At 46.5% G+C, this 13,440-nt stretch overlaps 1 protein-coding gene across 3 annotated transcripts in view; it reads left to right on the top strand.

Moving 5' to 3' along the window:
• The first annotated feature begins 1,168 nt into the window (after positions 1–1,168).
• The window catches only part of SPECC1L (sperm antigen with calponin homology and coiled-coil domains 1 like), a 112,531-nt gene continuing 100,259 nt past the window's right edge, over positions 1,169–13,440 (top strand). Inside the window, exon 1 of one of the 3 annotated variants that reach the window (XR_004316732.1) lies at positions 1,169–1,333. The gene's annotated coding sequence lies outside the window, so the exon portion shown is untranslated. The remainder of the gene's footprint in view (positions 1,334–13,440) is intronic. The other 2 variants (XM_032471985.1, XM_032471984.1) reach the window with 2 other exon arrangements.

Here is a 13,440-nt window from a genome sequence, read left to right as displayed (position 1 = left end):
TGAATTTTGAAATATGTAAATATATTAGAAATGTATTTGGAAACAAATTAAAAAAACAAGGAAGAGTAAAACAAAAGCCAACACAGAATTACATGAACAACTTTATACCAGTGAGTTTGAAACTGTCACCAAAACAGACACTTTCCTGAAAAGATAAAACTCAGGAAAAAACGACACAGGAAGAAATAGAAATTCTGTCTAGACTTAGAACTGCTAAAGAAATGTTATGCTTAGTTTAAAATCTGCACCCCATCTCCTCCCAAAATCTCACAACAAACAAATCCAAAGGAAAACACAAGGCCTGCATTATAGGCAAGTTCAGCACACATTAGGAAGAACAGAGAATTCTGATCTTACACATAATCTTCCAGATAAAGAAGAAGATGGAAGTCTTCTCAACTCATTGTTAATTTATTATAAACTTAACCCTAAACGAGTCATGGTCAGTACAAGAAACAAAGTATGAACCAGTATCACTTGTGGGCATAAATGCAAAAATGCTAAATAATAGATTAGCAAATAGTCCAGCAATGTACTAAAAATATAAGACCAAGTTGTCTTTTTCCCAGGAAACTAAGATGATGTAATAAAAATCTACTAATGTAGCTCAAACCATCAAAAGGAAAAAAACCTGTAAGATAATTGCGACCTCATAGAACTTCCTTGACAAAGAAAGCCTCATTTTTCTGGTTGCCCACTTGTTTATTGCCTGTGTTCCCTGCTGCACGCGAAGCGCGGGTCGGGCAGGAGTTGTGTGTGCTTTCACCACTGTCCAGCTCATGCACAGCACGGTCCTTGGCACCGTAGTACGTACTGGGTGAACGCTGGGTCTTCGGACTGAGCCAAACCTTTGGGACGAAGACCCTCTAACGCATCACCCGGCCGCGCCCAACGTAGCCTGCCGGAGAATCCTCCACTCGGAGCGTCAGCGCGAAGCCTGACGCATGCGTACTAGCTGCCCGAGCTTTGTTTTGTGTCTGTGTGGGTAGCCGGCAGGATAGTACAGCGCCTGCGCGATCCAAAGCCCGGGAGGGACAAGAGCGGAGTGGGGGGTGCTGCAGGCGCCAGCGCGGCGGCGGGCGTGGGCGGGGCCTTGCGGCGCCTGCGCAGTCTTCCCCGGTCGGGTGGGACGGGCAAGGGGCGGGTCGAGGGCGGGGGCCGCGAGGGAGGCTGGGCGGGGGCCGCGAGGGAGGCTGGGCGGGCCGGGCGGACGGCGCCGCGGGGTTGGCTGCTGCCTTGAGGCCGGACTCAACGGATCCGGGCCGCGCCACCGGGCGAGCTCGCCGCCCGGCCCCAGTCCGGAGCCAGCGAGCGAGTGAGGCAGCGCCGCGCGGTAAGAGCCGGGGCCGGGTACCCTCAGCGTGCGCGCCGGGCGCGTCCCTCTCCTCAGCGCCGCCCGCGCGGCCAGGCCAAGGCGGCCCCGCAGACCCCGGCGGCCCGCGCCTGCGCCGTCCCCTCCCGGGCCCCCAGCGCGACGCGCGCCTGCGCCTGCGCGGTCCCCCCGGGCCCCCGGGCCGCCGCGACCCCAGACCCCCTGCTCCCCACCGGCCCTTGGCGCTCCGGCTGCTTGAGGCCCGGCTGATTCTGCGCCCCCAGCCCGCAGGCCCTCCCCTCGCGCCCCCGGAGAGGCCGGGGCAGCCGCCCCACAGCCCCGGTGCCTGGTCCCCCGTCCCCGGTCCCGGGTCCCCGGCTCCGGCCTCAGGACGCGGCGGGCGGCGGACCCAGGCCTCCCGCGGGCTCCGCTTCTGCCGGGCCGCGCCCCCACCCGCGCCCCGCTCCGCCGCGGGTCAGCCCGGAGCAGGCGGAGTGTCCTTTTTTCTGGAGACCTGGTGAATTGCATCAGGTTGACCACGAATAATCCTGCGTTCTGCCGAGGAAAATGTGCATTTCCCGCAGTCTGGTCATTGTATGGCTTCAGTGGTTACGTTTGAGACAGCAGAGTTCGTTCCTGGGCAGCTCCGCTGGAGATGCCTGGAAAAGAAATCAGTTTCTACTTAGTTTCGGCCTATTTAAAAAACGGAATAAGAGTTCCTGTGATCATTCAAACGCAGAGAATCTTGATTTGCGGATGCGCTTGGTAGTTTGTCGGCAAGCACTGGAAGGCCAAGGAAAAATTCGCGTAAACTCGCCGTCCTGTATTGATTACGGGGGCGGAATGTGTATGTTGTAAAAAAGAACATCTCCAGCCATTGATAATGTTTCGTGAATTTGCAACGGCTTTGCAACTAAAAAATATTGCAGAACCCAGCAGCGTTTGCTGTCACCCCGGAGGCTGCATATTGAGATGAAATTAGAGCCTTGGGCTCGGTAGGTAGGAGCAGACGTAAGCATAATATGGGTAGGTTATAAAATAGCCGAAACGATGCAGAAGGGTATACGGTGTAAGGAGAAGGAGGGTATTGACCTGGGTAGGATTTTTTTCTACGGAGAGTAGTTGATCCAATGCTTCTGTTGTTTTAAAGGATGTCTCTTTTCTTCCTTTGATTTAATGTACACCAAGCACTCAGCAACTTTAGATAGCTGGAGAATGCTTCTTAGTTGGCTGTGCACACTCCAGGTATTTTCTTGACATTCATATTCACTAGGAAGGTGAATACTGAATTGGAGAAAAAGCTTTATCACTGTGCAGCTTGGCAGCAGTCCAGATATCTGAGTGTCCAAGTCAGTGTTATAGGGAGCAGAATGTAATAATATCAGTTGTGGTTAAGGTGAGGTTTGTATCAAAATCTGTTTTAAATTTGAGCTTGCAGGGTGTCTATCTGCAGTGTGTCCTGTTGAGATGAGATTTCTCTGAGACAGAGTTTCTCTTTATAACTGATATGACACAGTACATGACTCAGATGATAGTATTGCTTTGGTTCAGAATTACTCTCAGGGTTGGATTCTCGTAATGCCTAAGACTTGCCATCTAACCATATACATATTTAAGTCACATGCCTAACTTGCACACAGTTGTTACGCAAACTCTCTGGCTCAGTGGAGGAATAGTGACGATGTGAGGAGGCTAGAGAAATTCTCTAGGCTTTATGGCTTTGGGCAAGTCAGTTTTCCTTTCTGGACCTTCATTTCCCCATCTCTAAAGGGCAAAGGTCAAGGGAGGAGATGGAAAGGAGCTTGAGTTCCCAATTTTAATGTTTAATGGATGCTTGTCTGCAGAGTCCTCTTCAGCCAGGGGTAGAACTGGGTCTTCTCACCAGTTTCATGACACTGTGGTCCCTCCTCAAAGACCAGAGAGGTGGAGTCAGAAAGCTGCTGAGAACGAATCTCAAAACTCTTGGCCAGGCCCCTGAAATGGAGTGTTGAGGGGGCCTTAGCAAACTGAGGAAAACAAGAACAATATAAGGGAGTTTTTCATAAAAGTAAATTTATTCAACGAAGGGACTGCCCTTTCTAAAAAAAAGTCAGTTTCTTGGTGTTCAAATTAAAACATCTTTTATATGATGGTGCTAGTAGGTGGTGGTATATGGGATTGTAAATGGCAGATACAAGGTTGGTTTTCTTCTCACAATAAGGTGTTTTTAGAAATAAAGAGAACCTAGAAACTATTGTTTTGCTGTCGTTGTAAGGGAGTTCAGGAATAAATTCCTGGTGCTTTTGCTGCTAAGAAGATTAAAATACAGATTACTTTCTAAGAGTAAATGTGAGCTTACTTTGTGGTGATTTGTCACAGTCTGTTGGCAACTAAGAAAGCTCTGTTAATTTGCTTCTTATTAAAGATATTTCTATTCTGATCATCCTTTCCTACTAGATACAGAATGTCAGGATATTTGTGTGTGTGTGCTTGTGCCAACAAAATAAACCTAGGCAGGGAAATTCCTCCTGGTGGTTGGAATTGTTAATGTTGAATAGACTAGCTGCTGAGGTGGAGAACCCCATGGGGATTCTCTGTCAGGTCGGAAATCTAGTGTTGTGGCCTTTTGCTGTGAAACAACATGACCAAGAAATTAAGTTTACAGATTGCATTTCAGATATGCCAAGGGGGAGAAGTGGCTGGCTGTGGTCTGTTCCAAAGTGAATGTAACAGATGATCTTTGCGTCTGTGAAGTCTTAGTTTTTTGAGGTATAAAAAATCTTAATAGCAGATTTAGATTTAGAGTTATTGTAAATCTTTTTTTGTTTGTACTTACAAAACTGTAATATATCAAAATGTATCAAACATACATTTTAAAAGTGTCTTGAAATAAAAACAATGCAGTCTCTAATTCTTCAGATACTCATTTTGATGTTGAGAGGACTGACTGCTCTCCCTCACCTCTTGAGTTCTCCCTTTTCAAAGCATAGTTTGGTAACTCTGTAAAGGACGGTTGTCCACGAGAGGAGTGCAGAGCTGTTAAGTGTTTTTCCTGACTTCCCCACATCTTCATTGTAATTCTTTTAGTGTTTGGTTACATCCAGAGGTTTGCTCCTGCCTCTGTCTTTCTAAAATATTAATCTATTTGTAGTCACCGCCCCTCCTCCTGCACAATTTAAAATCCTTCAAGGCTCCCACTGTCTTCATGGTCACATCTGCCAGTCCCTGGCTCTGGCCTCCACTCTCTGGCTCTGGCCTCCACTCTCATCCTGCCCCAGCCCTTTTTAGGTGCTTCATTGAGCTCTGTGGGACTCTTGGTCCTTTGAACTCTCCCCTATCTCCTTGTCCTCTGCTGCTGGAATACTGTTCTCTCACCTCACTCTATGAGCACCCTCCAAACTCAGCTCAAATATTACCTTTCCTGGAAGGCATCCTTTATCCTGTCTCCTGCACACTTGTCCGGCACCCTATGCAGCTAGGATTTGGCTCCCTGTGCCTTGTCTGCTCTCTCCGGCATCTGGTCACACCACAGTACAGAGTAGGGTGTGTGTCTACATGGGAGGCCTTGCATCTGCTGGGCACGGCTGTGCTCCCGAGGGAGTGGACCATTTAGTCCCTGTCCTTAAGGAGCTTTTCACTTGGCCTCGCCAGCCAGGGGACACTTCCCAGCCATGAGCACTAACTTGCAAAGTCCATTTAATTGAGTGTCTGATTGAAGTCTAATTTCTTAATGGAGGAGACATTAGGCTCTGCATCTAATGTCTGCTTTATCATCCAGAAGCCAGGCGGGCAGCGTCTTTAATCTCAACTCCAGAAGGAATGTGCTTTTGGTCCCTGTTGCTTCCATTGTCCCCTTGTATACCTTCCACCTTGGGTGAGGGCCTTTTTTTTTTTTTTTAATTTGATATTTTTGGATGGTAAAGTTTTAAGAGATTGAGGTATTAAACTTCAAGTTTATCTTTTGTGCATATAGCCCCGGGCAAATAGAACCGTTAAAGGGGGAAGATACTTTGTCTCTAAAAAAAGAAAAGCCGCGTAATACACTTCTGTTCAAAAGAACTGAGTTCACACAAAAGAGAAAAGAGGGTCCGGTTAAGCTTGGGAGAGAGGCACGCAGAGATGCTGATGGCAGCGTTAAGGTTTGTCCAGAAATGCTTGTTAGAGATTAAACTCGTCCCTTTCTTCCTCTCTCCTGTCTCACGTTCTTGGGGAAAGTCCCAGCCCAGCCGTTTTCCGGGGACGCCTCTTTCCCCGGGAATCCCCGAGGCAGTCCGGCGGGGCTGCTTTTTTTCCAGAACAGTCACAACTGGACACTTTCTCCTAAGAGATGGCCTTTTCCTCCCACTTAGGGGATGCCGGTATCTGGAGTCCCCCCAAAGCTGGAAGTGTCTCCTGGTTGCGGTTTGTTCTGCCCCCCAGGCCTGAGAGTTCTTGAGCAGCAGCTGTGACTTTTCTCTGGGCACACTTTCTTTTAAGCCTTGGTGGGCTTGGGCTGATCTTAAATCTTTTGCCCGTGTCCTTGTTCTTTTCCTGTTCTGGCCTCTGCGTTTTCTGCAGACTCCATGGTTACACTTACTCAGGTGGACTTTCTCTCCCCTGTTCCAAATCGCCTGCTGGAGTTTTCACCCCTAGTTCCCTCATTTTTATTCTTTACGTTCACCTCATTGTGCACTTACTCATTCAGCCTCGCCCAGTCCCCCCACCGAGGCCTCCAGCCTTGGATTTTTTGTGTGTTGGTGTGTTTATCTCCCTCTTGTCTCCACCCCCCATCTCTGGGAATGTCAGCCTTTCATGACAGTCTTCATCATTCAGGTATTCATTTGAAGACAGGGGTACAACATGTATTCATTTGAGTACATGAGTCGTGTTTTAATTCACGTATTCATTTGCAAACGTGTGGTTTTAAAAAATACCAGCTTCATTGAGGTATAATTCGTATACCATAAAGCTTTCCCTTTTTGAAGTCAAATTTCAGTGGTTTTTAGGATATCCACAGAGATGTGCATTGAGCACCACTCTCTAATTAGAACATTTTTTCATCACCTCAGAAGGAATCCTTGTGCCGTTAACAGTCACTCCCCGTTCTCCAATCCCCAGCCCCTGGCAGTCACTAATCTACTCTCTGTCTCAAGATTTGCCTATTCTGGATGTTTCATATAAACAGAATCACACAAGCTGTGGCCTTTTGTGACTGGCTTCCTTCATTTAGCGTAGTGTTTTCAAGGATTATCCATGTTGTAGCATTTATTAGTACTTCATTCCTTTTCTGGCTGAATAACTGTCCATGCTTTGTTATCTATTCGTCAGTCGAGGGACTTTTGCTTTTTTCCCATTTTTGGCTGTTATGTTATGAATAGGGCTGCTGCAGACATTCATGTACACATGTTTGTGTGGACAAATGTTTTCAGTTCTCTGAGGTGTATCCTAAGGAGCAGAATTACTGGGTCATATGATCACTGTGTTAAACTTTTTGAGAGCCACCAAACTGTTTTCCAAAGCTGCTCCGTTTTACATTCCCACCAGCAGTGTGTGTGAAGTTCCAAGTTCTCCACTTCCTCATCAGTGTATGGGTTTTGGGGGCATACTTCTTAAAACATGGGATATTTTTGGAGGGTAGGTATAGCTCAGTGGTAGAGCACATGTTTGGCATGCACGAGGTCCTGGATTCAATCCCCAGTACCTCCGTTAAAAAAATAATAATATAAATAAATAAAACATGGGATATTTTTTGACATTTCTGCTTTTTGTTTTCCTCACTTAATGCTTCTGGAAATTCCATTGAATCAGCTGGTGTCATTCTGAGTCATTGTGATTAATGGCTTCATAGTAATATTCCATAGTATAAATATACTACTCATTCATTCAATTCAACAGTGATTAAATGGCTGTTACGTACCAGGCATTGTTCCGGGCTCTGGGACAGCAGCAGTGAACAAAACAAAACCCCGGCACTCTTAGAGTTCACTTTCTAGTAGGGGAGGGGGTGGGAAGTCAGGAAGTCAACAGCATAGCCTGGGGTCTCCCCATGCAGTTTTGAGTCTGTGGCAGCTCTCTGAGTAGTGGCTATGAAGTCCCAAAGGCTAGATTGCCCCGAATATTGTTACAATTTACTGTAAGTCAATATTAGTATTAATAAACTTGCAGGCAAACGTGGAAACATTTTCATGAAATAAAAAAGGAAATCCCACTTTGTTGATGGGTGCGTTCTGGGAGATAAACTGATGAACTGGTGAGTGTATAAGCCCTTGGCAACGGAGTTTGCACATTTATAAATTGTATCCAAATCCTCTTACTCTGGTGACAAGTAAGACACCCTTCACCAAAAGCCAGAGAGGGTTTGTGTATTGGAGGTTTCTGGTGGATGCAGCCAAGATTATTTGGGGGACATGGCAGAACGTGCAGGCCCAGTCAGGAGTCTTGCTCTCTTCCTGAACTTTCATGTATTTATTTTATTGCCCTGTGAGTTATTGAGATTGTCCTTCCAGTAAAGCCGACTTTAAATTATTCATGCTGATGATTAGGGAAAATAATCAGGGTCACCTAGAGTGGTTAGGCCTGGAGGCAAAAATGATGTCCTCCCCGTGGAGGCAGGTTTGTACTGACATGCAGCCTTGCTGGGCCTGCACCGACCCCTCCGTGTTGGCCCCAGAGGTAATGCAGTTAAACGTTTCGGTTCTGATACTGGTTTTTTTTTATATTTGACCTTGAAATAACGTTCTTAGAAATGCACACTTTAGACACAGTTACTCAACCTGGTGTTACCCATCCAGATCAGAGGCTTGCTCAGCCAGACCAGCTCCATCATGATGGAGTACCAATCATCTACTAATAATCAGAAGGTCACTCTAATGAGTATTGTTTTGCAGAAATTTTGGGGGGGACAGTTCAGTTGCTGATGTTCCTTATCTTTAAATAAATAAATAAATAAATAAAACCCCACGGCTTGCAGGTTTATGTGATAGTAATAGTTCTGAAGGTCTGGTGCAGAACACAGGTGCCGGCTGGGATGCTGTCCAGCAGTGCAGGCGGGGGTCTTAATCCCCTCCTCTGCTGCCTTTGCTTCTGACGCTCCCTCAGCCACCACACATGTGCTTAGTGGGGTTGGGTTCCCAAACTTTATTTATAAAATGAATTGAATTCCTAAGGTTTATGGAGTGCAGGTGATAGTGCTGTGGGCTCTCGTCAGCAACCGCAGCCGCCTGGTTGAGAGGCACGCGCTCCCTGTGTGCCTTCCACTAGGTCCGTCCTCTCACACACATCTTGAGGTAGTTAGCACAGCGGTTACTTTCCTTAATTTTGTACATAAGGAAGCGAGGTTAAGAATACAGAGTTAACCTGTGGCCAGCCTTGGATTTGAGCCCAGGTGTCTGCCTGAAAGTCCTGTGCATGAAAGTCCCTTTCGCTGTCACATGCTTCCTGTCACCTGCGGTGAATTTGTGGTCTGGGTGAAGGAACGAGGTGCTGGTTAGCCTGGAGCACGGAAGATCGGGTAGGACGTTGTTCTCTTGTAGTGGACGTGCTTGGAGGGCTTTCACATGGGAAGAGGACTGGATTGATTTTGTGCTGCTCCGGCAGGTTCCCAGGTAAATGGCAGTTACAGCTGCACTGACATTTGGCACCACATGAAAAACTGCGCAAGCATTGAGGGGGCACCTAGTGACAAAGGCTGTGGGGGTGTCATGGGACAGTGGGTGGCGGGTGACTTAATGCCTGCCCTGTCTTATCGAGGTCCTCTTTGCCTCCTCCCTCTGCACCCTTTCCTGCCTGAGTGCTCAGCTGGGTCTCCTCTCTTCTCTTCCTAATTTCGTGCCTCTTCTCCCTGAAGCCACTGAGAGGCGAGCTTTAAATATGGGATGGTCTCTAGGTTGTAGTTAATGATAATTGTGTTTGGTTCATTTTTCTCACATATGGAATATATCCTCATTCCTTCTCTATTTTAAATAAAGTGACAGTAAAGTATGAATTTGGATTTTATAATTTTTTCCAATATTTCTCTGGGGATTTTTTTAAATTGGAAATGAAACTTGAACAATCAATGTGTGTATACCGTGATGGTAGTCTTTAGGGGAGGATTTATTGTGTAAGTGTGAGACTCTCCTGAAAGGCCAGCACAGTATTTACTTTCTCACTCGAGATTTATTATCCTCATGGACAACCACCCCAGATTCTTATGCTATTTCCTTCCCAGTTGCGTGGGTTGCATGTGATTGTGCAAAGTATTGTAGAGAAAAAGCTATACTGGTGCTGTATTTGTCTGGCCAATGGAGTATGTACTGCACGTGGGCAGAGGGTGGTCAGCAGTGACGAGTTCTGTGTTGACATCAGAGAGTGACTTCTGAGAAAGGATTCTTAGTCACTGAGCATCTATGCAAGTGAAGTTTCAGAACATAGTGAGGTCAGGAAGAAAAAGACCTGTTAGCTCTCACACAGCTGCTTGATTTTTGCAAAGCATAGCAGTTACTAGTTTGTCTTCTGTTTACATACTTAGAAAAATGTGATTGACAGGAGCCTGGAGTTTAGATATGTGTGCTGTGCTGCAGCAGGAGTGAGCTTGGGAAATTTCTGGTGATGGGAGGGGTGCTGGTGGCTGAACTGAAAAAGAGATTCCATCAGGAAACAGGCGAGTGAGAGAGTAAGCCCAGAGAATTCTCCCTGCTGAGTGCAGTATGATGCTTTTCAAAGCAGTTGACATTTGGCCACTGTTGTCTGGAGCCTTTAACCGTGAAGCATTGTGCAGGAACCTCCCACTGCCGCTGGTGTCTGGTGATGCCACTGTCCTCCCGGCCCCACTCGAATGCCTTTGGGGAGTGATGGGGGCCCATCCGTTCTGAAGGCCGCTCAGTTGGTGTAGGGGCAACGCGATTCTTAGTTGCCTCGGGACCTGTCTCTTGATAACTTTTGCTTGCTGGTCCCACCCCTGCCTTCCCAGTCTTTTCAAATTTGAAAACAGCTGTTTCACTTACTGAGTGGAGTCTCACTTCTTTGAGTTGTTTCCAGAGCCCCCTGGACTGGAGACAGGCTGGTTACTAGATTCCCTCCTCAGTCTGTTTCTAGAACTGTATACACTGCCCTACAGCTCTGGGGACCGTGGGGACTGCTGTCCCCTGGATCCATACAGTGTAAATCAGATGATGTATTTCAGCTCAGGAATGTACTGTTGCCCTTGAAGCAGCCCTGCTGTGTCGTGGGGACAGCGTTAAGCTTATGGTCAGCCACAACTCCCCCTTCCCATGTGTTCCAAATTCTGTCTTTCAGAGCTTTCCTCTTACTGGGGCTTGTGCACAGTCAGATCAAATCCTGACCTTTGACGACACCTGCACACCTCCAAAATCTGCTTGCTGTTGGTTGCCACTTTCAATAGATGATTCACACACACAGAGAAGACAAATGTGTGAGGTGATGGATGTGTTAATTAACTGCATGGTGGGAATCCTTTCACAGTGTATGTGTATGTCAGTCACCACGATGTACACTTTAAATGTCTTACACCTTTATTTATCAATTATATCTCGGTAAGGATGAAAAAAAAATCTGGAGATGAAGACGTCGTGTCTTGAAAAGGTCAGGGTTTCCTATCTGAGACTAGTCACAGAGATGCGTTCCAAAACCTGGAGGTTTCTTACTTCTTAAATGTACAAGGATGGTAGTGCTCCCTGGGATTTGCTACCTCCTGTCATGTGGCAGTTTGAGGCGGGGGGTCAGGACATCCCATGAGCAGAGGTTCCCCTCAAGGCTGCTTCCACCTAGGGGAGGGGCACCTGCACCTTCTCTTGCTGGTGTCTGGTTTTCCCTTTTCCATTTGCCACAGTTTGCAAGAGTTGCTACATTGTTGGTGGGACAGGTTTTTCTCCTGTTTCCCTTCTGCCTCTCATTAGCTTTTTTCACCCAGTTTCTGTTTTGGAATTACGCTGTTTCGAGTTGGTATCTTTTTAACTTTCACCTGTACTGGCAATATACGTGAATGATAACATTGCAAATGGGGGCCTGACACTTGACTCACACAGCTTCCCTGAGCCTTTTCCTCAGTACCTGCCCTCCTTCCTGGCTGCTAGCCTGCCAGCCCACGGGGAATGGTTGGGTTGGATAGGGGGTCAGGCGCCGTCCCTTTACACGCAGGGACAGCATCTCCAAGGCCTCATCTGTATGGGAACAAGGAATGATTTGCTTACCTGCTTCCACATAAACTGCTGATAGCGGTTAGGATTTGGAAAAGGGGGATTGAGTTTTTAGGAGAAGCTGGGGCTTGAACAAAGGAGAGGCAGTAATGAGCCCTCCTGAGGTGAGGAATGTAGTCACTTTTGTTTCTGTAGGAAAGTCAGCTGAGGGAGGGGAAGGCATATCATTGAGCAGAGGTTGACAAGCTTTTTCTATTAAGGGCCAGATAGTAAGTGTTTAGACTTTGCAGGCCCCATGGTCTCTGTTGCAGCCAATCAGCTCTTCTGTATTTGTTTTCCTCGTGTTTACCAATTTTATTGGTACTCCCAACTGACTTTTGGCTTCGTTGATCTTTATTTCCCCCTTTTCTGTTTCATTGAATTTTTTTGCTGAGATCTGTATTGTTTCCTTTTTTTCTGCTTGCTTTGAATTTCATTTGCTTTTTTTCTTGTTTCTTTTTTAAATTTAAATTTTTGTTGAAGTGTGGTTGATTTGCAGTGTTAGTTTTAGGTGTACAGCTAAATGATTCAGTCTTGTTTCTTAAGGTAGATGTTAAGGTATTGATTTCAGACCTTTATCTTTTCTAATATAAGTATTTGGTGTTATAAATTTTCTTTTAAGTATTGCTTTAAGGACATCCCACAGATCTTGGTATGTCATGTTTTCATTTTCATTCAGCTCAGAATACATTCTGATTTCCCTTTTGATTTCTTCTTTGACTCATGGATTATCTAGGAGTATGTTAGTTTCCATGTGTTTGAGAATTTCCCAGAGATTTTTCTGTTATATTCTAATTTAATAAATAAAGAATCTTAAAAAAAAAAACCCACAGTACTGAAGATTTCATCTTAAAAAAGCAGCAATTCAAAAAAAAAAAAAAGAGTGGAAGGCTAGAAAGAATGGAAAGACTCTAGAAAAGTTCAGAGGATGTGTGTCAGTCCAGGACATGGGATGCAAGCCCTGTGGGGCGAGGAAAGCTGGACGAGGGAGCCATGAGGAGAGGGAGGGCTGGACGCCTGCAGCAGAAGGGCAGGTCTAGGTTAGTGACTGACTGAATGAGGGAGGCCAAGGAGGGCCCCTGAGTTAGACCCAGTGTGGTGACAGCACTCCTGAAAGGGACCCTGGGGTTTCGGTTGCCTGATGGCTGGAGCGGAGCAGCCCTGGGGATTGTAATGGGGAGAGAGCGCTCCTTTTGTGCTGGTGCCCAGCGAGATGGAAGGAGGCGGCCAGTGGTTAGGATGAAGGGGATTTGCCTCCTGGTGTGGTGATGGGGGAGGAGACTAATGCTGTCCTGTGGGGTCACATGTGTTTTTTGACCGGTCCCTGGAGCAGGCCCACGTGGGAGCTCTGAGTCTTCCCTACAGATGCGCAGACTGAGGTCTGGACATGGGTAATGTACCCAGAGCCACATATCCAGTAAGTGGTGGAGCTGGTGTCTGAACCCAAATTCTACCTGAATAATCAGTTCTTTCCAGTAGATGGCGGGTGCTGGAGTGCACGCCTGCAGTGCACCATGCTGCCGGGCAGAGGTCTGCCTTGGGGCCACGTGCTGTGTGTTGAGTGCTGCAGCCCAGGGCAGTGCTGCTCTGCTCTCTCTTTTGAAGTATGTATTTTGTGTTTTGAAGTCCTTAGAAAGGATGGTTGTTTTTAAAGATAACAGTTAAATTACTCATTTTTTCAGTAAATTGGATTAGCTAGGCAACATTCTTAGAGGTAGGGTTTGGTAATTTGGGGGATAATGTTTTGAATCCAGGAAATAGTTTTGAAGATTCCCGTCTGCTGAGTTGAGGGTGAGCTTCTGTGCCCTTTGTATGGGAATCTGTTATTCTTAGTTATCTGCTGCTAGGAACCTTTCTCAGTGAAGCTCAGAGTTTGCTAACCATGTAATATTGTTCTGGAATTCTACTATTTAAAAGTGAGAATGAAGCATTAGAAAGAAACGTTTATTTTCCGTGTTCTACTTTCTTAATACTGGATTGGTTATGTTATATTGA

The sequence above is a fragment of the Camelus ferus genome, chromosome 32, assembly GCF_009834535.1.
Source record: "Camelus ferus isolate YT-003-E chromosome 32, BCGSAC_Cfer_1.0, whole genome shotgun sequence".
NCBI lineage: Eukaryota > Metazoa > Chordata > Mammalia > Artiodactyla > Camelidae > Camelus > Camelus ferus.
The sequence above is the reverse complement of the archived record's forward strand: the minus strand, read 5'-3'. Positions and strand labels throughout refer to the sequence as shown.